The sequence below is a fragment of the Lycium ferocissimum genome, chromosome 3, assembly GCF_029784015.1.
Source record: "Lycium ferocissimum isolate CSIRO_LF1 chromosome 3, AGI_CSIRO_Lferr_CH_V1, whole genome shotgun sequence".
NCBI classification, from domain to species: domain Eukaryota; kingdom Viridiplantae; phylum Streptophyta; class Magnoliopsida; order Solanales; family Solanaceae; genus Lycium; species Lycium ferocissimum.
In genome coordinates, this window is record NC_081344.1 from 30,656,740 (window position 1) to 30,682,557 (window position 25,818).

Sequence of the window (25,818 nt, forward strand, 5' to 3'; positions counted from 1 at the left end):
CGAAATTTCAACGGAGTTCTAATTTCCTACGTCAACCCCCAATTGACACAACAAAATTAGCCACAATCACAAGCAAGTCAGTTTCTCAGACCTTAGACTTATTCAACTAAGTTTCTATTAGCTCATTCTACCCTTGGGAAGGTTCTATTTGGTAGGGTGATCCTACATTTCCCATAACGACTGGGAGGGTCGTTATAGTCTTGTAATTATTAATTATTGTAATCATTTCATAAATCTTGGGTTAATAATATTATTTGATTTTCGCTGTTAATTATTTATATATTGGATTTAATGAAATTGTTTCTTTACTTGGATGATGTGTTACTTTGATTGAGGGTTCGCCTACCGAGGAGGGAAAGATAGGTGCCCGCGTAATCCTAAATTGGGTCGTGACACCTATTTTATTAGGACTAGAATAGTAGCGACTCTACTCGGAAGAAATCCCGGGTGTGTCCTAGTCCGATAATAAAGTGAGTTGACCACTTATGTGAATTTTTAAACCCAAAAATCCTTTTATAAGGGGACTTTTTGCCAAGTTTTTGCTTGAAACTATGATACGACTAAAATGAATGACATTTTTTGCGGAAATTAAACACTGTTAAACAAATAAGTATATTAATCACATTGAAGCTCGTAGGTTAACTGTATTCTACGGATCTTTAATACTAGGGCGCGTAAAATCTTCCCTAGGGGATCACCAGAACCCTTACCTCGAATATTGGTCCAAAAAGATTTTTACTTATTTTGAAAAAATCTTTAAACTCAGTTTTCCTAGTTTTTCATAATAAATTAGGTGACGACTCTAAAATTACTAAAATCCAATTAGAGCACCAACAACCTCGTAGTAACTTTTATGCCTTAGCCCGCATAAAAGCGAACCTTAACACATATCCCCCTCTTGATTCCATCATCCACGTCTATTTGTGGCCAAAATTTGTGCCTGTGCATTCACATAATTTGGGGAATTTATAAATAAAGCTCAGTGCTCTTTCCTTATTTTGTTGCTTTTCATTTACCTTTGATTTTATTCTTAAATTCTTAGATTAAGGAAATCCTTCGAAGACAATTATATTTTGACTTACGCTGCATATCAAATATATATTAAACAATACAATCATGTACAATAATACATATACCTACACATATAAATTTACAAAAGAAGATCTAATAATGAAAAATGTAATTTCACCTTTTAATATTTCTAAATAATGAAAACTAGAGGAAATATTTGAATTTTCTTTTACGAAAAATATTTATGATGTAAAAGAATTTTTTGTTGTGATGTTATTATGGTAATTTAGACTTTCATAAGATTAAGTTATGAGTTAAACTTTTGGCTTCGTTTTTTACATAAAAGTTTTATGAAATATCTCTACGTTGAAATTATAAATTTGTATTTTAGATTTTTTTCTAAGTAAATTTAAAGACATTTTTAGTTGTTGTAATTTTTTTTATATAATTATTTGATGTTTCACAATAAGAAAATTTTATTTCGTAACTGAAATGTTTTGCAACCATGCGTAGCGCGGACCAGTTTACTAGTATATATAGATGTGCTCCATCCTCACAAAAAACTAATAAGAACAATCTATTATACGCGACTTACAAGCACAAGTGACTGTTTGTTACTTTTTTTTTTTTTTTTTTGATAGTAGAAGACAAGATAAAGAATTGGGAAAGAACATAAATTAAGTATCTAGCAATAAAAAAAGGTCTTGACTTTTCAATTTTAATGTTTTAGTTCCTTTTTAAAACATTTGTGTAATTACAAGTTGACTTTTGAGAATTTGAGCATTATATTAAGGACTTTTTAATAAATTTCATTTTAATTTGAAGAAGTTTTCTGGGCTTACGCCCCAATATAAAAAACTCGCCCCAAATGCCCAGACATATGCCCCAAATTGCTGGGCGTACGTCTTTTGAGACTTTCACCTTCCACCATCGCCTCCGGATGTTTTTGATGCGCCCCGCCCCGAAAACGTCTTTTAAAACACTGCTCTTCATACGTGATACCTAACTTATATATATTACGAACAAGGATTAATTGTCACTTCATTTTCCTTACCCCGAGTCTCCTCCATCCACCAGAAAAAGATTCTTCATTGAGAAATGAAGATTTTATCTAATATTAAAGTTATTTATTCTTTCATTCTTCTTTTAAAAAATAAATTTGAAATGCTTAATAAGTGATCCAATTTAGAGTCCGACAGAAAGAGGAGATGAAGGAATGCTCACTCTTCAACCCTTCACAATGTATATAAACTCTATTAAATAGTTATACATCTCGAAGAGTCGAAGACTAAGCATTCCTCCATCTCCTCTTCCAGTTTCTAAATTGTAAAAGCAGATAAAACGTAGAAATAGAATTACACGTTAAGTAAATGAAACTAAAAACTAAAATTTATTATTATATAAAATTATCAAGATCCATTAGTATTCCAACAAAACAAAGTTACTCCATAATGGAGTTAGTATTATTAACGAAATATTCTTGTTCATTAAATAATAAAATAAAAAATCGAGGATAGTAATTTTTCCTATTTAATTTAAAATAGAAGTAAAATAATTTCCAAGAATCTATATATCTATATATATAATAAAGCTGGGAATAAGAGAGTGATGTGGCACATCTCTAAGGCCAGAATTACCATTTATCTTTTTTTTCAAATTTTTGAATTTTTGTCCCTTTCTTTTGCTCTGAAAAATCTGCAAAATACATTAAAGATATCTTATTTATCTCTCTCCTCTGATTAATAAAATTAATTACTTTACTAGAATTTCTCTTCTTCCTTCTTTTTCTGCCATTCCTTTCTTTCAAATCGTTAGAAAATTAAACATCCCTTATTTATGTGATATTCTAAAAGTCCAAAAATCAAGTCATTAATCCCCTATAATTAGCATTTACTTCCTCCATTACCCTGGTTAAACATGATAAAAACTGTTACTGAATTTCACAAGAGACACTTGTTTGATAGCAACTCATTAATTATAGAAATACTGTAATGTTTCAAAATTTTCCATAAAATTCCTCCATTTTACTTTTGCCGAATCTTCAACAAATGGAAAACATGCCACTTCGTGATTGTAATGTGGAGGACATGAAAGAACAAACTACACCCGATGATCACCATGAGGAGAAGGAATTTTCATTGAAGATTGATTGTGTTTGGCAATTTTTGTTGAAGAGTGAAAAACTGTTTAGTGCTGCATGAGGTTAGGTTTGGTCGTTGTAAAGATATTCTTCTCCTTGAATGAAATAAAATTATATCTCTTCCTTTAACACCTCTTTTTTCCTTACCAGATTTTTCATTCTCATTTTTCTCCAAGCTCTAATATACTTAAATCTATTTAGAGCACTGCACATTATTCTCTTTTAATCTTCATTTTAATTTAATTTATTTTCACTTTTCCCAAGTCCTTCACATAATAGTACTTGAAATTTATTAGAGTAATGAGTATTGCAACATTATTCTCTCTTTATATATTTTGTTTCTTTTTATTTACTTTAAGCACTAGATTTTAATTTATATACCTTATGAAAACAACAATATGATTAATATTAATATAATTGCAGGTTATACATAAATTTATCTCTTTATGGGTTTCATATATCGAGGACATGAAAGATAAGCAAGTAAATGCTTAAGCTGCTTCAAGTTGGTTTTCAATCTTTACCAAACAGATTTATTATTTGATTTTTCATTGCGTTTGACTTTTTATTTTTAATTATTTTTTTGATAGGGTTTATGCATTGAAATTTCCTTTATAATCGATTCTTCTTGACTAAATAAAACTTTTTTGTGATTTATGTCTACTTACTTTCTTACTGTAGAACGCATGAAAATATAATGTTACCAACAAAACGACATATATGAAGAGAGAAGAATTATCAACTACGTAAGACTGAAGGTGCAAGACATTTATGTTTTCCACACATCATGTTTCTGCAAATTTTATGATCGTCTATCTCTATATTGTCGACATTAGAGAGATGATTTTGCACTCTCTAACATCAGCTGCTTTTGCCACTTTTTAAAAGATTTTTGTAACATTTCTAAAAGTCATCTCATCAATTCTCTACCTAATTGCACCTGTTCACACTATAAAAAAAATCCTAAAAATCAATATTAAAAAGGCTAACTTTACTTTGTAAATATCCAAAATCCTCTCCCAATCATCATCACAGCTAAACCAGAAAATATTCATGGCTTTATAACTTCATTCCGTGGGACCCTCTCTTTCCTGGTTTTCAAGCTGATGTAGTTGATGAGCTGAACATTTTATTGATATTTACTCTTTTATTAAGCGCAGAATTGAGAGGGAGATTACAGAATAGGAATGGAAAGGAAAAAGAAGAAACAATGTATGAGGAAAAAATAAGAAGGAAAGAAAAATAGGAGAAGAAATCGGTAATTGGGTTTATTTTCTAAAAGTGATAACTTTTTTTAATTTAAAGAAAAATGTTGTTCATCTTGCTCTAATTTTTAGAAGATATAAATTAAGAATCATTTGTCTTTAGATTGTTTATTCCAGCAAAAAATGAAGGAAAACAAAATAGGGTCTGAACTTGCTTTTTTATTCCATGTATTTGGTGCTTAAATTAAATAAATTAATCTTATTTTACATTGCGTGCTAATAATACTTCCTGAAGGTATTCCATTTTGTTATTGATCGTAGTTGTGCATCATTCGTAAAAGCACTAATTCATGCTCTACGATGCAGTTCTTTATTCTTTTGGATAGAACACTGTGTGACATTTATCTTCTATGCCCTAACTAAATAATTGAGAAAATTAATTAATTAAACAATCAACCATATAAATGCCTCTTTATTCTTTTTTGTTTCTATAATAAAAAAACTTTAAAATAACACTTTTCTATTTTTGCAGGGTGTGACATTTACCTTTTCTATTTTTGCAGTGTGTGACATTCGTGACATTCTAAAATAGGAGAAATTACAAAAATATAAAATTGTAAATTTTTAAGGAAAAGAGAAAAATTACATATACACTCAAACTAAAGAATATTATGCATGTAAATATATGTATACACATACACTTATAGGGATAAAATCAAAGAATAAGTGCGCGAGAAATAATAAAGTAGCCAAAATTTAAACGATAAAGATAAGAGTTAGAAAGATTACGTAAATTTATACATTAAAGGAAACAATGATTCTGTAAATTTGTGTGAACAAAATACAATTTTCATAGTCAAATAAGGTGATATTTTTCTTACAAAAACATTTGAATAACTATTTGCATGAAATGTTCTAAAACCGCGCGAAGCGCGGTCAAATTCACTAGTGAAATATAGCCCCCGGATGACCTGGAGAGGTCTCCTTTTATTGGCAAAGAAAGGGGTTAATGAGCCATTTTAACCTTTTTCTTTGGGGAAAAACAGAAGTAGTCATCCGCTTAAAATTATGGGGAAAAACACAAATACAAGTTTTTGAAAAGTTATTTAAAAAACTTAATACAACTATTTTCAAAAAATTAAAAAAATACAATTTATTTACAAAGTTTACAACTATTTAAATTCTAAGTATCTTTGTAACACGTATTTTTAGGAGTTAATATCATTAATGCATATACCTTTTACTTTCCCTTTCTTTCTAATATGAGAGGACATGAGAGAGAATTAATGTAACTTTCCAAATAAAACAAAATTAGATGAATACTAGTTTTAATAGACCTTTAAATCTGACATCTATCAATTTGAAAAAATTCTTTTTTGTTTCCTTCTCTTTATTTTTTATTTTTTATTTTTCACTTGGTGCAATTATTTTTTTATGACTAAAAGAAATTATTTGAATATAGTAATATTAAGAAAAGTACATGAACATACAATAATTATTATCCGCCCTTCAGCATAAAAACTATTCGTATAACTTTTTTAATTGTACATGTGTGTGTGTATGTGTGTGTGTGTGTGTTTATATATGTATTTTATTTCATTTAAATATTTGATAGACCTGTTGACACCTAATGTTTTACCTCCGATAATTTTATTTAATTAATCAGAGTTCTTGGATCTCAAACGGAGTGAAATATGTAATTTTTTTTTTATAAACCAACATGTTTTTACAAAATTGTTTTTGATAATGGTTTGCCATTTCATTTGGAAAAATAATTTCAAATATATTATAAGTCATTTAAAATATTTTACATATTTTTCCATCAATACTAAAGTATTTGTCAAAAATAGTTTTAAACAATTTATGCAATTAATTATTTAAATTATTAGATATCAAATTGACAAATATGTTACTCCATTAATTCAAGAAAATTGATTAATTTAATAAAATAATCAATTACATCTTGATTTTACAATTTTTTCATGACTATAACTGCAATTGACTCCAATTAGTTATGTATTAATTGTGGTTACAATTGAAATAGTTAATTGATTGCTATGTGTTAATTGTGACCATATTTGAAATAGCCAACTGCATGATTAAGGTCAATTAACGCTATAATTGCAAAATTAGTCATTTTTGCGCATGGCCGTATTTTAAATTAATTAATTGGTTAATTAGTTTGTAATGTGATTATAATTGGAATGTTCAATTAATGGACATTTTTTTGGCTGTTTGATAAAATTGTATATTTTGGCCTTCCATATAAATGTGTGTGTGTGTGTGTGTGTGTCTATATATATATATGTTAGGCCCTTTTTCCTTTCTTTCTCTTTTGGCCACGTGCAACCCAACAAAGGCTTGACCTAGCCCATCTTCCCCTATATTCAGCCAAAAGCCGCCAAACATACCCTCATATCTTTTTCTCATTGAAAGAGGCAAAAACCCTAGCCGCCTTGAAGATTTTTTCCTCTCTCTTCGTTGTTGTTACTTGGAAATATATATATATATATATATATATATATATATATATATATATATATATATATATATATATATATATTGAGGCCCTTTTTACCTTTCTTTCTCTTTTTGGCCAAGTGCGGCCAACAAAGGCTTGACCCGGCCCCATCTTCCCCTATATTCGACCAAAAGCCGCCGGACATACCTCATATCTTTTTCTCATTGAAAGAGGCAAAAACCCTAGCCGCATTGAAGATTTTTTCCTCTCTATTCGTTGTTGTTGTCGGAAATGGTAAAAGTGCGGGTCAAACATGTGGAGTCTAGTCTTGTTCGTTCATTTTGCACAAGCGCAATTAATGCTCTTGCCCTCTTTCACCGCCACCACCGCATATCAGCCAAGGAAAGAGGTAAACTCCACCATCTCTCTCTCTTTTCTGCAAATCCTGAATGGATTTTTTTCTTTTAGCTTGCCAAAAGCCTCAATTTCTATTGGCTTTTGTTGAAACACACGGATTCAAGATGAATCCTCTCAAAAACCATTTAGGTCCCCATCGGTTGGCACACTGATTTTGGAGATTTTTGGGGTTCTATATAAAGAACCCCATGTAGACAATAAAATTCGCGTCGAGAAAATAATAATCAGGACAGGAAAATATCGCAACAATCGTTGTATTTGATTTCAGAATATGAGTGTTACAATCTCTATGATTCCTCTTTTCAACAATAAATTCAAGGGCTTTTGAGCTTGATCTTGAACTTGATGGATTTGATTTTGACTTGGACTTGAATTCAAGGGCTTTTGAGCTTGGTCTTGAATCTTCGTCTGGATCTCTAGAACTTCTAGAGAAATACTTGAGTGCTTGAATGCTTTTAGCTTGTAGAGAAATTTGCGGCGTTTGATCCACGAGCTCTCCCTGGCTTCTTGTTAGAACTTCTGTCCTTTTTCTGAATTATGAGACCCCTATTTATAGTTGTAGGATGGAGGAGTTGTGATAAGGACAGACTTCTTTCGACCAATCAGATTTAAGCTGACATGTCGATATTTGATTGGCCGGAACATGTCACTTGTACATGTGGCGCATCTTCATTGGCCTTTGATTTGACTAGGCATGCTGCATCATTTTGACACGTGGCATGATCCTATTGGCTCTCTCGCTTGAATTGGCGTGCCACGTCATTTGACATGTGGCACCAATCTGGGCCTCTAGGAAGATGACATCTTGGGCTTAGCAAAGTGGGCTCATTATTTATAGCCCAAATTAATGGATTAGCCCAATAACATCGGATCATTAATCAAATTCATATTTATTGGACTTAAATAGTCAATTCAATTATATTAGCCCATAATTTATTTGGACTAATATATCTTGAATTTAATATAATCCGAATTTCCTACGGATTTAAATTTAATAAAATTCCGTTGTTTACAAATGCCCCCTACTTCAAGCCTTGTCGAAGTGCAAACTTGTTGATGAGGTTTGAAGTACCGTGAAAAACAACATTATATCGTCTTCCACTGAGTCACATGCTTTTCGATTTGGCATGAAGCATATCTAATTTAGGACTTTAGGTAGCTTCTTGAATGATTTTTCTTTATTTATTTGTTAAAGTAAAATCAATACAAATACCAGGGATATTAAATCCCATACCCACGTAACTTGATTATACCCGATTGGGTTTTGAAGTTTACACTTCCCAACTTTCTAGCAATTTATGATATGTGGCATTCTTTAATTTATAGGAATTCCACATGGCAATGTATTATTTGCTAGTATTCTCCAACTCAATTTGATAACGATCAGATAGCAATTTGATTTAACCGGCTATTTTTCACTTGCTGCTATCATCCACTTGCTGAGTTCCAATGAAACTCAACTAGTGTTAACTAAGCCAAATCCTTCTAGGAGTCAAATCACAAAGTAACCGTCCTACATCGAAAATAAGTATCTATATAGCCGTCCATTGCTACCTATATATACCGCAAGATCTTGTCTTTGTTGAGCATTAATGTGCCATCTTCACAAATCAATTCATCTTTGACAGGTAATATCTTTTTCAGTAAAACCGTTTATTGTCATTTTCTCTTTATTCCTTTTTTTTTTTTCAAACGACAATGATGAGTTCTTGTTCAAGAGAATGACCCATGCATGAAGAAGGTAATATTGAGGCGCAAAGGGATGGATTCTCGTCCCCGCCTTAAGAACGGTAAGGTAATCTTACGGCGCAAAGGGATGGTTACTCGTCCCCGCCCTAAGAACGGTAAGGTAATCTTACGGCGCACAGGGATGGATACTCGTTCCCGCCCTAAGAACGGTAAGGTAATCTTATGGCGCAAGAGGATGGCCACTCGTCCCCGCCTTAAGAACGGTAAGGTAATCTTACGGCGCAAAGGGATGGACACTCGTCCCCGCCTTAAGAAAGGTAAGGTAAACACTCGTCCCCGCCTTAAGAAAGGTAAGGTAATCTTACGGCGCAAAGGGATGGACACTCGTCCCCGCCCTAAGAACGGTAAGGTAATCTTACGGCGCAAAGGGATGGACACTCGTCCCAGATAAATCCAAGAATTTGGCTCTACATGCTGAAATGCCAATATTTCTCAGATTCAAGCAGTCTCGCCAAAAAAATTCATATCTCGACGTAGGGGCATTGAAATCACGAGCTGTAAAATTTTCAAGAAACTAGACTCATAAATCTAGCATGTGTCCAAAAATCAAAGTCAACAAACATCATCCCAGATAGAATCATCCCGAAACGCCAATATTTCGGTAAGGTAAAAAATCTATCTCGACGTAGGAGTGTTGAAATCATGGACAAATTCCCAAGAAACTAGACTCATAAATCTAGCATGTAATCCAAAAATCGCAACAAACATATAGATCATCCCATATAAATCCAAGAATTTGGCTCTACATGCTGAAATGCCAATATTTCTCAGATTCGAGCAGTCTCGCCAAAAAATTCATATCTCGACGTAGGGGCATTGAAATCACGAGCCGCAAAATTTTCAAGAAACTAGACTCATAAATCTAGCATGTATCCAAAAATCAAAGCCAACGACAATCTGAATAGTTCCAGATAAATTCAAGAAGTTGACAATACATGCTAAAACGTCGATAGTTTCAGATTTGCGCAGTTTCGTTGAGAAAATTCATATCTCGATGTAGGAACATCAAAATCATGAGCCGCTAAATTCTCAGGAAACTAGACTTACTAATCTAATATGTATCCAAAAATCAAAGTTGGAAACCCTCTGGATCATCCCCCGATAAATTCGGGAAATCTACCTTAGATTTTTTATTCCAACTTGAAAACTTGACGGATTTGAAGGATTGAACTTGAAGGCTTGCTGGATCTTAAGACTTCGACTTGCAGACATGGTGAATTTAAAACTTTAGCTTGAAGACTAACATATTTGAAGGCTTCACCTTGCAATTGCGATGGCTTTGGACTTCAACTCAAAGGGCTGCCGGATTTGAGGCTTTCAATTTGGAGAATAATGGCTTTGCAGACTTTAACTCCTTGATTTAACCACTTGCTAAGAGATTACAGTCATTCCATTGGAGAAACCCATTTTTCATGGAGATTTGCCTTCGTTGGACCACTGATATTTAGTGAAAGTCCAAATTGAAGCAAAAGGATGCTTGTATGTACGATCTCCATGCGCCTAGTCAGGCGAACTTCATTTTGAACAACGCATAGGGGGATGCGTTTTTTTTTTTTTTACTCATGCGACTGAACTTAGAATAAAACTCTAAGCGCCTACGTACCTCGGTGAAGAGGATCAAGTCATACCGTAGTTCAGAAAAGTGAGTTTTTTTTTTTTTTTTTGTCCTAACTTTTGCCTAGGCCGCCCCTTGCGAGGTTTTCAACCTAGCGGACTTTTTTTTTTTTTTGTGTCCTAACTTTTGACTAGGCCGCCTCTTGCGAGATTTTCAACCTAGCGGACATTTTTTTTTTTTTGGGTGCCGTGCACAGTTTATACTCTTGCGGGCCAGGAGTATCATCTTATTCAAGGATAGTACTTCTTCAAGAACTTTGCGTTGATAGGACCGATCCTCAGGCCATCCGCATCAACAAGCTTGTAAGCGCCACTTGAATATGCTTCTTGCACGACATATGGTCCATCCCATTTTGAGGTGAATTTGCCCCCGTACTTATGGGAAACGATGATGGGTCTTCTTACCGCAAGGACTTGATCTCCCACTTGGAAGGACCTCAAGCGAACCTTTTTGTTGAAGGCACGAGATAGACGGGCTTGATAACATTCAAGATTTTGTTGAGCCTCCAACCTTTTCTCATCAAGTGCTTCTAACTCTGCAAGACGCAATCGAGCATTTTCCTCTTCGGTCAGCCCTTCTTGAATAGCAAGTCGTAAAGAAGGTATTTGGCGCTCAAGTGGTAGGACTGCTTCAACTCCATAAGCAAGCGAATATGGGGTTGCTTGCGTTGGTGTGCGGTAAGTCGTCCTATATGCCCACAAAGCTTCTTCCATTCGTTCATGCCAATCTCGTTTGGACTTGGAGACAACCTTCTTCAACAAGTTACACAAAGTCTTATTGAACGCTTCACTAGACCGTTGGCGGCGATGATACATAGAAGATTTACGGCTTTGAAGCCGAAGAGATCACAAATCTTGTTCATCAATTTGTTATCAAATGGCTTGCCATTGTCCGTTATTATGTAACGAGGAATGCCGAAGCGGTAGATGATATTTACTCGGATAAAGTTCGCAACATTCTCCTTCTTCACTTCTTTAAGAGCACTTGACTTTTCGGCCCATTTTGAGAAGTAATCCGTTGCGCCTAGGATGTACAAGTGTCCACCAGAAGACTTCGGCAACGGACCAACGACATCCAACCCCCAAGCGTCAAATGGCCAAGATGCGACGGTCGGGTGTAATGCTTCGGGCGGCTGATGTATAAAATTTGCATGAAACTGACAAGCCTTGCATCTTCGAGCATAGTCCAAGCAATCTTTCACCATCGTTGGCCAATAATATCCCATCCTTTTTATGTGGAAGTGGAGCTTTAGTCCCGATTGATGTGATCCACGTCTCCTGAATGTGCTTCTTGTAAAGCTTGGACTGCTTCATCCTCCCCCAAACATCGCAAGAGTACCCCCTCAAAAGATCTTCTATATAAAGTGTCCTTGTAGTAAAAGGAATCGAGGTGCACGATGACGAATTTCAGTTCTTCTTCTTAAGTCTTCTGGCAGTATCCCATATCTTAAGTAGTCAATGATGGGTTGTCGCCGTCGTCTTCCTTTGCAGCTTCAGAAATAGCTACGAGATGCTCAAGCTCACTTTTCGCGCCTTCATCCTCATTTGACGGAGGTACTACCCATTTTTGACAGATAGTCACTTGTGTTTGATCTGGCAGAGTAAGCGCTGAAGCTAGAGCAGCTAAAGCATCAGCTTTCTTATTTTCCCTCCTAGGAACATGCTGAAGAGTCACATCACCAAGCCATCCTATCAACTTCTGAGCATAACCATGATAGGGGAGTAATTCGGGCTTCTTGACTTCATAGCTTCCCAAGAGTTGATTGATCACCAACTGAGAGTCACCAAAGACTTGTAACTGCAACTGCTTCATGTCGACAGCCATTTCAAGTCCAAGTATTAGTGCTTGATATTCAGCGACATTGTTGGAGCAACATTGTGTCAAAGTAAAGGAGTATGGTAGAACTTCTCCCCGTGAGTAACAAACACCACACCAAAGACCAGCTCCATCACGTTGTGCAAAGCACCATCAAAGTACATTTTCCACGGAGATTGAATTTCAACGACCATTGCATCTTCGTCGGGAAGTTCATCGGTAGCTCCCAATCATCGTGTATCGGGTGATCCGCCAAGAAGTCCGCCAATGCTTGTCCTTTTACAGCCTTTTGAGGGATGTATGTGATCTCAAATTGTTGAAACTGGAGGTACCACCTTGCTAGTCGATCACTGAGGACTGGTTTTGACATCACAAACTTAATGGGATTTGCCCTGGAAATAAGATGAACACTATGAGCTTGAAAGTAGTGCTTCAACTTTTGAATCGAGAAGACTAGCGCCAAACACAACTTTTCAATTGGCGTGTAATTCAGCTCATTAGGTGTCATCATTCTGCTCAAGTAGTAAAGAGAATTTTCTTTCCCTTCGCTATTCTCTTGGGCCAACAACGCTCCAACCGACCTTTCTTGTGCTGAAATGTATAGTATCAATGGTTTTCCAGGTACAGGGGCTACTAGAACTGGAGGCTTCATTAAATATGACTTGATATTCTCGAAGGCATTAGTACATGCTTCGTCCCACTTGAAAGGGGCGCCCTTCTTCATGAGACGACTGAATGGTTGGCACCTTCCAGCTAAATTCGAAATGAATCTCCTAATGTAAGCTAGCTTCCCTTGCAGACTTTTTAACTCATGAATATTTCGAGGCTCGGCATTTTCAAAATCGCATCAACTTTGGCTTGATCAATTTCGATTCCTCGATGTCGAACAATGAAACCAAGGAATTTTCCAAGTAACTCCAAAGGCACATTTCAATGGATTCATTCGAAGTTGATATCTCCGAAGTCGCTCGAACACCATTCTCGTGTCTTGCAAGTGGTCGCTCCTCTTTCTTGATTTTACCACCAAGTCATCCACATAACATTCAACATTTTTGTGGAGCAAATCATCAAAGATATTCTGCATAGCCCTTTGATATGTGGCACCAGCATTTTTCAAACCGAAAGGCATCACTTTGTAACAATAAATACCCTTGGGTGTACGAAATGCAGTAAGCTCTTCATCTTTTGGTGCCATGCGAATTTGGTTATAGCCGGATGAACCGTCCATGAAAGACATCGCCTCGTAACCAGTGGTAGCATCAATCATCAATTCTGGGATGGGAAGCGGAAAATCATCTTTAGGGCATGCGTTGTTAAGATCCCTGAAGTCAACACAAACTCGAATTTGGCCGCCTTTCTTTTCACGGAACGATACTTGAAATCCATGTAGGATATTTAACTTCACGAATAAAGCCACCTTCAATGAGTTTGTTGACTTCATTTTCGATTGAAGGAACCAAATCGTCCGAAATGCCTTTGGGCCCGCTTAACAGACGGGCACCATTCTTGACCGCCGATGATGGATCGCTACTTTGGGATCTAATCCAGCATCTCTTTATAACTCCAAGCAAAAACATCCCTATATTCTTTGAGTATTTCCATGTAAGTGTCTTCTTCATCACCTGTTAGAAAAGCACTTAGGTAGGTGGGCCTCGGGTCTTCATCAGTACCAAGATTAACTTCTTTCAAAGAGTCTACTGTGGTCTTCACCCCTTCTTCAAGTTCTGGAGGAGCATCTTTGGCATCTTCATCCTCTCGAGGATCGCCATCATTGAAAGATATGTGGTAACATGAGGAGATGTCCTCCAACTTCTCGGCAACTTCCATCTGAAATGAAGTATCTTGATCACTTTGTGTAGTAATATGATATGAAGAACCTACACTTTCCTCATCTTCGTCACGTTCTTTGGTATACACCACAAGTGAGACTTTGCTTTTAGCACCTCCCACATGAAACCACAAGGTTTGTTTCTCGCCTCATTCTAGAAGGAATCAAACTTTGTATATCCTTCTGGGTTCTAGGCAAAGCGAGCGTTTTCACGCTTTGATAATCTCTGTGGAACTTGTTCTTCCTCTTCTTCTTCAGCTTCAACGGCCCCAATCTCTCAAACACAGAAGCTTTTGCGGCCGACTTTCCAAGACGATCAAACACTGAAGGCCTTTTGTTGGAAGCAACAAACTCATCTTCCACAGTGATGTAGTTGGTACTTGCCCTTCTTATGGATATGCGAACTGGCGGAGGTTGTTTGTATCCCAAACCTTCACGTGATTGCATCATGGTAGCTCCTGATGGAAGTTTCCCTAACTTTGAAGGCTCGTTGGGGTTGTACCCAGCCTTGACAAATAACTTGTAAGCATTTGGATCAAAGCCTTCATTTGTACGTTTTGTAGGGAGTGCCATATTTTGCGGCGGATTCTGAGCCACGAAGTCTCCAAGTAGCTTTGAGGACAAATTTATTGCGTCAATTCGTCTGATAGGGAGAGTTAGCCCCCCTAGCACATTTCCTTGAGCTTCAGATGGTTGCCCTTCCTCTTTCTTCAACTTTGGAACATAGCAGAGCACGGGAGTTGTCTTCTTTTTCTTCTTCAAAGACACAATGTTTCCTTTATTCGGACTGGGGTGCGGCACCTCAGCATCGACTCCAGCTTTTCCAATGGTCTCATCAGCTCTTTTAGTTGCGACCTTCTCACTGTTGGTCGTTGTGATATCGTCGACTTTTACTTCTCTCACAATGTAGTTCTTCAAGTAGAACTTCGCATCGACGAAGTGTGACTCGCTTCGCAAATGGCTTATCATCGCAACTATCTTCTTTTCGACACTGCCTTCGAGATACTTCAAACACTGATAGTAAGAGGATGGGACAACTTTGTTCTCGTGTATCCATGGCTTGCCAAGCAACATATTATACGAAGTCTTTGCGTCGATGACATGCATCCATGCACTTGATCGCAAATCTTCGATGGTGATATCTACTTTGACAGCACCTATGGCTCGTTGCCCCCTTGATTGAATCCTTGTATCATCAAGCGGCTTTCAGAAAGTTTTTAGTTGTGATGCCAAGTTCCTTCATTATGTGAATAGGAAGAATGTTAACTCCAGATCCATCATCTATCAATATTCTGTTTATCCTCTTCTCGAGGGCATAACCCACCATGTACAATGGACGATTATGTAGTGTTTCACCAAGTAGAAGATCGTCATCTGTGAATGTGATTCTTGTATCACATGTGTGTACCTCTTTCGAAGAAGATTCAACGAGCTTTTCAGATGATGACAGAGACAATGTTGATAGGCTTTCATCATTTGCTTCCTCTTTATCAGTATTGAAGCATGATGCCTCAATGTTGTCTCGAGCAGTCTTATTGCGGAACCAGCTTGGTAGGAATTCCCCCAAAGTCACAGGACGTCGTGGTTCTTGGTGGTAGTTCTCCTCCACTTTTGCTTTCTTCGGACGCTCAACTGATTTCTGCTTCCTTAGTCTTCTAACCATCCTTTTCCTTGTTGGTTGTTTAGATGATTCTTTTCGTGGACTTGTTTTACAGCGTCTCCGCCTAGTCACCAGAATCCAACCTTCATCATTGGCTTCATCAACTTGGGTTCTATGTTCCTCCAATGGTCTTCCCTCATGTTCTTCAAAGTTGCATATCTGGACCGGATCGAAAGAGCCAAAGGTGATAGAGATTTGATTCGAACTTGCCTTCTCATCATCAAGCATAATCTTGTTTTCATTAGCCAACTGCATAACTTTGTCCTTGAAGACAAAGCACTTCTCAAGAGGGTGACCCACAAGTCGATGATATTTGCAATAGTTCGGGTCGTTTGTTCTTCCAAATTCGTTGGGCCGCTTCATCTCTCGGTAACTCAATGAGTTTCACTCAAGTAGTTCATCAAAAATTTCGGGGACATCGAATCCGGAAGGGGTATTCTCTTTCTTGCATCTCCTTCAAGGTCGACTTTCGACTTTTGTTATCTTGGAAGGAAGTTGCTTTCATACTACGCTTCTTGCTCACCTTCGTAGTAAACTTTACAGGCGAGACATTGACGTTCATAGATTCTTTGTTGTCACTCTTAGGAACGAACTTGCTCCATTTCTTGGGTTCTCGCTTGTCCTTTCCTTTGCGAGGGTCATAGACAGCATTACTTCATTCCCGATAAAGACATGCTCAATTCCATGTCATGAGCGTGAGTAGCTAGTTCTTCAAAAGACCTTGGCTTAATTCCTTGCAAGATGTAGTGAAGCCCCCAATGCATTCCTTGGATACACATCTCTATTGCGTAAGCTTCGCTGAGCCTATCTTTGCGCTTTAGGCTTGCATTTCTCCATCGATTGATGAAATCGATAACCGGTTCGCCCTTCCTTTGGCGAGTGCTTGTAAGTTCAACCATGCTCACGGTACGCCTTGTGCTATAAAAGCGATTGAGGAACTCCTGCTCTAGTTGCTCCCAACTATCGATAGAATTAGGCTCAAGATCAGTGTACCAGTCGAAGGCATTTCCTTTGAGGGAGCGGACGAACTGTTTGACGAGATAGTCTCCATAGGTCCCAGCGTTGTTACATGTTTCAACAAAATGTGCAACATGTTGCTTTGGATTTCCTTTGCCTTCAAATTGTTGAAATTTGGGAGGTTGATAACCGGCGGGCATCTTGAAGCTATCAATTCTTGTAGTGTACGGCTTTGCGTAAGTAAACGAAGACTTGGCAGCAACTTCGTACTTATCCTTGATAGTCCCTTCGATGAACTCCTTTAGTCGGTCAAGCGGAATCATCCCTTCAGAAGAAACAGGAATTTCCTTGGTAGGTGGTACTTGTTTTGCACGAGGTTCAGTCTCTTGTACTTCTGGACCCTTCCCAGGTGCGTGGCTGGATTCTCCTTCCATTAATCCATCCATCTTGTCCATCAACTTCTCAATCCGAGCGTCTTGATTTTGCACATGCTTGGCCAAGCCATCAATCACCTTTGCCAAGTTTGCCAGTGTCTCCTCCATTGACGAAGCGTTAGTTACCATTGCTTGCATGATTGTTGGGGATGTTGGAGAATAGCATGGATTATCGCATAAGTTGATCTTTGACTGGCCTACTTCATGTGGTGTGAGTGGAGAGGATCCGTCACTTGAAGTATCATCATCTTCCTTCATAGCGAGTTCTTGGATCCGAGAGATCAAGTAGAGCTAGAGTCTTCTTAATCTTTTCAAATGAATGCGCTTCCTTCCTCCGATGCATCAGTAGAGGATCTCGCTCCTTTTGGAGATGAAGATCCAAAAACAGGAGTTGTTACGGACGACACTTGGAGTGCTTGTTGTCCCAACATGCTTGCTTTGCTCCTCGTAACTGGTCCAATGCTACCAAAGGTAATGTCGAGGATGCTTTCCACATCAGCAGAGAACTTGGAGTTAGCAACCTTGGAGGAAATTGATTTGGAGTTGATCTTCTCTGAAGTCATCTCGATGTTGTTAAACTTTGATGATTGAAAAGTTGAGATGAGAGGTAGAGATTGTCCCACTGGGCGTGCCAGAATTTGTAGACAATAAAATTCGCGTCGAGAAAATAATAATCAAGACGGAAAATATCGCAACAATCGTTGTATTTGATTTCGAATATGAGTGTTACAATCTCTATGATTCCTCCGATTCGTCTTTTCAACAATAAATTCAAGGGCTTTTGAGCTTGATCTTGAACTTGATGGATTTGATTTTGACTTGGACTTGAATTCAAGGGCTTTTGAGCTTGGTCTTGAATCTTCGTCTGGATCTCTAGAACTTCTAGAGAAATACTTGAGTGCTTGAATGCTTTTAGCTTGTAGAGAAATTTGCAGCGTTTGATCCACGAGCTCTCCTTGGCTTCTTGTTAGAACTTCTGTCCTCCTTTCTGAATTATGAGACCCCTATTTATAGTTGTAGGATGGAGGAGTTGTGATAAGGACAGACTTCTTTCGACCAATCAGATTTAAGCTGACATGTCGATATTTGATTGGCCGGAACATGTCATTTGTACACGTGGCGCATCTTCATTGGCCTTTGATTTGACTAGGCATGCTGCATCATTTTGACACGTGGCATGATCCTATTGGCTCTTTTGTTTGACTTGGCGTGCCACGTCATTTGACATGTGGCACCAATTTGGGCCTCTAGGAAGATGACATCTTGGGCTTAGCAAAGTGGGCTCATTATTTATAGCCCAAATTAATGGACTAGCCCAATAACATTTGGATCATTAATCAAATCCATATTTATTGGACTTAAATAATTCAATTATATTAGCCCATAATTTATTTGGACTAATATATCTTGAATTTAATATAATCCGAATTTCCTACGGATTTAAATTTAATAAAATTCCGTTGTTTACACCCCAACCTTTCACATTACACACACCAAATATCACATATTCACAATCTAAAACTCAAAACTAGGGTTTTTAAACAAAGTGATAGACTAAGTATTGGGGTTGAGGAGCAAAGGATCTCTAAGTTTCAATCTCGAAAATAGGCTGCACTCAAAAAAGGTAATTTCTCCTCCTTTAAGTCATTTTGCTTGTATTTAGGTCTTATGTATATTTATGGTGCTTAATGTTTAGGTTAGTTTGTTTTAGTTAAGTTTGTTTTAGTTATTAAGGGTTGTTTATGTGCTTACCTTTACTTCATGTCCATTATGTATTTTTTGTGAATATTTGTGATTAGTTGTTAGATTAATGGTTAGTTTAGCATTGTTAGCAGCTTAGCATTATGAGCCTGTTCTGTTTAGTTAATATGGTGTCATTTGCTTATATGTTAGTTTAATGGCTATTGTATGATTATTTGAGTCTAGTTGCAGTCCAGTGTTAGTGTGAGTTAATATTGTCATGATTGTTTAGTCTCTAAGTGTGTTATTAGTTCATGTATGTTTAAGTGTTAGCATGGATTAGCCTTAGTTTAGTTGAGTCACTTGTTTCTATAATCATGCCATATGTTTACTGTAAAATAGCATTAGGACAACTTAACTGTCTGATTAAATTGGTTTGGTTACTTAGCCATTAGTTACTCACTTGTTTTGGCTTGTCTACCCTATCCTATTATTGGTCAGCAACAATCTATTATGATTAATATCTAGATACAATTGGGGGGGCTAAGCATATAGGGATTTGATTCTTAAATTGCCCAGTTTGAGTCTTCTTTTAGTGTTTAATGCTACTGCTTTACCTAATCTTGTGATCACCATGCTTTTAAAAGTCTACTTGATCTCTGATTTGCTTAAAATACTCATGTGGTTCCTTATTCACTGATTCATTAATACTACAAGGCCAATCAAAATGTTCAAATATGGGTTTGGGTTCAATCATTTAGTCCTTACATGTTTTAAAACACAATTTCGAAATGGTATGAAACTGCCTAGTGTGGACATTTGGGCCGTGGTCTAAATTATTGATAAAAGGTTGTTTAATGGCTCTGTGTTAGGTTAATATGGCTTCATGTAAGTCTTTGATGAATATCCTCTGGCTGGCCTCAACCAATTTGAGTTTAGTTTAGTATCAGTGTTTTATTCAACCCTGCAGATGTTCATATACTTATCAATATTGGTTTGGGCACTTGTTTGATATCTCTGTTGGTTCATGGATACATCAGTGTTGGTCTAGGTCATATCAAGGGATTTGTGTAACTCTTGAGCTGTCTTTGTATGCCTTGTATTCTCATGAGTGATAATCTGATTCAGAATTAATTCTTGTATGTCATTGTTGTTTAGATATACTCATGTGCACCCTCTTTTGATGATTAATCTATATATGTTGTTCAAGAGTCTTTCATGATAGTATGTGTGTCATCCACATAAATCTAAGGTACTAATTGAGTCATGTCTGTCCTATGCTTTCTATGTGTTCATATGAGATGATAGCATGATGAATGTTTGTCTTTGCCTAATTTAAACTAGGATTCTATATGCCTATATACTATCAGTACTAGCTTACAGCTTGACCTTTGTGAAATTAGTATGCCTCGTGCTTGTTCTTGCCTTTTTATCTGATCCTAGATTTGGGCCTATTACTTTATGATATCGTATTTGGGTCTGTTTCTTTGCGATTTCTGTCTGTTCGGGCTCTCACGTTTAGTTTGTTTCTATTTCACTAAATGCAGTATGTATACTTAACATATGTATATGAATACATGATTTATACGTATTTGTATTTGTTACTTATACTCTTTATTAATTTATGGATTAAGTTTAGATACCCTCTAACCACTATTCCCATTTTCCCCCGCTGTGTTTGCATGGAACCATTAACGTGGGCCACTTGGGGCCGATCTCTCATTGAAAATCTGTTGGGTCGGAAGCCCAACTTCCTTCTTTTGATTGAGTCTGTATGCTAGAAGGCCCAATCATGGGTGAAAATAGTCAACTGGTGGGCTTCGGTAGGCCCACCAGCCTAACTCCCCCTATTTTTATTTCATGTCATATATATGCATTTGTATTTGTATGAATATTTGTATAAATACCGGAATCCAAATGCGTTAGAAATTAGGCAACTCGTGTAGTGGTTAAACTTTTAAACGATTTTTCTCAAAATTGAACACAGTTACAATGACTATTGCATAAAATTGATAAACTTTGGATTTTTACCCAGTCTTTTATCAAACTGGAAAATTAGTAGTATATGCATGAAAAACGATTTTGGAATAATCAAAATGGACCTGTTTTAAGGCCTTTAAGCCTTGAGATTCTGGAAAAATAAGTGGACTGATTTTGGACCAAAATAAATTGGGCTAAATTTATTGGACTTCATTTATACTTGGGCTGATTTTTCAAAATAAGGCCTAACAGATACCTGGAAAAATAAGTATGAAAAAAATAGACTTTTCAAACTTATGGACTTCAGGTTTTTTAAAACCTTTTGGGCTCAAAGCCCAAACCATAAGGCAATAAAATAAAAGAAAATACATTTTAGACCTATATTTGAAGTAAGAGGCTTTGGAAGAATACGGTTGACCTTAAAATAGGCTAAGATGAAATAAAAATAAGCAAAATCCTTATATATATACACTTATAAAATCTATGCTATTTTTCAAAGGATATACTCAATTGTTCCTAAAAAATAAACTTATAAGGATTAAAAATCATGAAATTGGACCAAGTTAGTAGAAACTCTACTTAAGAGAAATTTTAAGTGCGTTTTGGTCCGTAAATGAAAAGTGATTTTAAGCCTTATAAACATTTTCCGAAAATAAAAACCAACTCTTTTCCCTAAATATTTTTGCCAAAAGGGAGTTATAATATGGCATGACAGTTTTGCAAGAAAGAAAACACTTTAGCAAGTAATCACAGTTAATCACACATTGAAACTCGAAGGTCAACTGTATTCTACGGATCCTTAATACTAGGGTGCTTAAAACCTTCCCTAGGGGCTCACCAAAACCCTTACCTCGAACTCTGGTTTAAAATGACTTTTCTCCTGTTTGATAAAACCCTTTTAACTTGGTTTTCCTATTTTCTCTTATAAATTAGGTGGCGATTCTAAAAACTATAAAATCCGAATAGAGTCCACAACCTCTTAGTAGCTTTTACGCACCCACGTCAAAGTGAACCGTAACAGATGGCGACTTTGCTGGGGATTTTCAAGGTTCTAACCATAAAGGTTTCACTATAATGAGATTTAATTATGAATATTTGCTGACTTGTTCACTTTCTTGCAAATATAAACTGTCATGCATTCATATCATCAACTCCGCTACCACCGACAAAAAGTATGGTTTCAAAGGGGACACGCGGGCTCGCGGTCTAACCTTCGTTAAAAAACCAAAAATACTTTTTTTGAACACGTTGAACGAGAAGTTGGTATGCGGTCGTCCAACAGCCAATAACGGTTCACCCCGAGTAGTCCGCTCAGAATAATCAGTGATAAAAAAACTCTATAAAAAACCCTAAAACTACCAAAACCCTAATATTTTCCACCCTTTTCACGGCGGCAATGGCCTCTATGGCCACTGGACAGCCGCCCATTGTGGCTGTCCAGGCTAATACAACATCACCAACACAACCTACTCATCTTTTTCCGAACCAAACATATGCAACAACCCTTAATCCAACAACTTCTACTACTACGTACAGTCCTACACAACCCATGAAAAAGGTCACATATTTGCATGGGGAGCCCATAGTAGTATGGGATGAAGAGGAGATTGAGCAGATGATTATTAAGGAAAAACTACAATATGCTGTCGTTGGGAAGTTCTCATATGGATGGCCTGACGTGAAAGATTTGAGAACCTTAATCCCAAAACAGTGTGGATTGAAAGGAGAGTGTATTATCGGGTTGTTGAGCAATAGGTATGTACTAATACGTGTTCCTTCTTTAGAAGATTATGTGACCTTATTGTCCAAACCTGCATATTATATTACGCATAAGAACTGGTCCTATCCCATGAGTCCGTTCAAATGGGATCCATGGTTTGATCCAGAGGAAGAAACGAAGATTGCAATTGCAAGGATATCATTCCCATCATTACCTCCAAATTATTTTATGAAAGAGGTAGTTTTTTCACTGGCATCTGCTGTTGGAAAGCCCCTACAAGTTGATATGTCCACAGCTAATAAAACCAAGCCAAGTTGTGCGAAAGTGAAGGTAGAAGTTGACCTGCTTGGAAAATTTCCAAAGAGAATCAATATAGGGATGAAGAAGAAGAAGAAGAGTACTGGGGAGATTATGGACAAATGGATAAAGATCAATTATGATTATGTCCCTAAGTATTGCAAAAACTACAAACTTCAAGGGCATAATGAGCAAGACTGTTATGTCATTCATCCAGAATTGTATCCCAAGGAGGAAGAACAAAGTTCAGAAAATAGTAAAGAAGATCAACGGAAGATGAGGGATCAAATCAATATACAAAACAGCAGGTTTGAGGTTAATGAATACAAAGGGCCTAATGCTGACACAATGAAAGGGAAGGAAGCAGAGATGACAAGGTGCAGCCTGCAGAGGTTAATGATAATGATGGATTCAAGGAGAAGAAGGGAAAACAAAAGAATAAGAGGCACTTTCATAGAGGTAGATATGATGAAAACTCTTAGAAACCGAAGGAGAATCAAACTTTGCAAACTAATCAATACGCAAAGACTACAGAACACACATGAGAATATAATAGACTTGACTGATATGCAGAAGTCTTCAGATGGAAGGATGGTAGAAGCAAAGGTTACTGATGCTTCTAATCAGGTTGTTACAGTGCAGCAAAATGTAAACGCTAATGATAAAGTCAAGGAAAAGCAGATGGAAGAACCAAGTCATATGGAGAGGATATCAGCAAAGGCATGGATTGAGAAGAACTTTGGTAAACAACTCAATGATAAAGGGAGATTTTGTCTCAACAAAGTGTCTAAGGTTAACCCGTACTCCGGCTTAGATAAGAGAAGGAACATGACTCAGAAGAAATTGGTGACACCTTACTCAACAAAAACTTGGAGAAAGGTTTGGAAGAAGATAAATCAGGTGAAGTGCTGCAGTAGAATGCAGATCAAGATGATACTCCTACATTAGATCAGGGATTGGAGGATAAAGAAGGAAAAGAAATCACAAGGCCACCAGAGAGTAACAATTCTGTCAATTTGACTATGGAACCAGTAGAGAGTGCACATCATGGAAAACAAGATGAGATAGAAGCACAAGTTGATCATAATAGCCAAGAGGAGGAAGATTTGACTCAGAACATTAATAATATAGCACAGGAGGTAGATTTATCTCCTAGAGGTGTGCATAAATTGAAGCAGGCAACAAATAAGCAAAAACCTATCAGAAGTACCAGTATTCCAGCCGCAGGAGTTTCAACAAGGAGGAGTAAGAACATCCAATAATTCTCAATGATAGACAAAGCTTTATTTTGGAATATTAGGTCAGTTAACACTTAGAAATCTTTTGAGAGTTTAATTGAACTAAAGAGGAGACATCATTATTCTATCATAGGCCTAATGGAACCTTTTCAAGATCCTATTACTATTGAAGAGTATAGAAGGAAGTTAGGCTATCGTAATCGGTGGTGAGTCATTTTAGGAAAGATTTGGATCTTTTGGACAGATGAATGGCTTGGTGTAGTTATCTCTGAATCAGAACAACAAGTTACTATGTAACTAACTCACTCATCCTTGAATCAATCAGTGCTGGTGTCAGTAGTTTATGCTAAATGTGATAGAGATGAGAGGGAAGAGTTGTGGGAATCTATGGTGGAGTTAGCGAATCAGCATGACATTCCTTGGATAATAGGAGGGGATTTTAATGTCATAGTCTCTGATGAGGAGAAACAAGGTGGTCTTCCAGTCTCATCCAATGAGACATTAGCTTTTTCTAACTGTATACAAAGTTATGATTTGATTGATGTAGGATTCTCTAGAAGCAAATTCACCTGGTGGAATGGGAGGACTGAAGAAGATTGCATATTCAAAAGGTTAGATAGAATTTTGGTGAACCAAAGAAGTGCTAGACATCATGCCATCCACAGCAGTGACTCATATGATTAGACATGGTTCTAATCATGCACCATTACATCTTGAGTGTAACAAGAATGCACATCATACTGTCAAACCTTTTTGTAAACACCTAATTTTTTTTACCACTTTTAGTGTTTAAATATTTCCTTAGGTCTAGATTAAATATTTTAATTTTTTTTAATTGATTATTAGTAAGTCGTACTTTTAAAAATTGAAAACTACAAAAAAAAAACAAGAGTCACATTATAGGATAAGTTTTGTCGCTATTTAAAAAAAAAAAAAATTATATAAAAAAAATGTATTCTTCTAATATAAATTTTAATAAATAAGCTAGTGATTTTAGTATAGTTATTAGCTACTATATTTTATTTTGGATTAACTATTTAACATTTTTTTTCTTATATATTTTAAAACTAGTTAATTCTAGACCAAAATAAGTATGGAAAAGCAAAAAAAAAAAAAAAAAAAAGGAAAAAAGAAAAACTAAAAATAATAACCTGCAAAGCCCCTTCCCCATTTCCCTACTACACGACACACACATGCACACCCACATTAAAACTCCCTTTCCCCTAAAATCTCTCAACCTAAGCCAATTCCCTAAAATTCCTCTCCCTTAAATCTCCTTTTCCTTACAAACTCTCAGCAAAACAAATCCTATTAGACTCCTACACCCTCACGTTCACCCCTTATCTCTCACCATAAAACTCTCAACCAAACCCAATCCTAATAAAAAAAAACTAATTCCCTATCCCTTAGAACCATCAAAACGTAATTATCCCTTAAAAATCCTACTCCCTTACGCCTCTTTAACCAGCAACTAACATACCATCTATATAAACACACACCTGCACGTACAAAAGGGAGGAGAACATAGAGAAAAGAAGAACACACGCCAAAAACGAGAGTATAAAAACTCTCACAAATCCATGTTCATCTTAGGTTTTGAATAGCCAATAA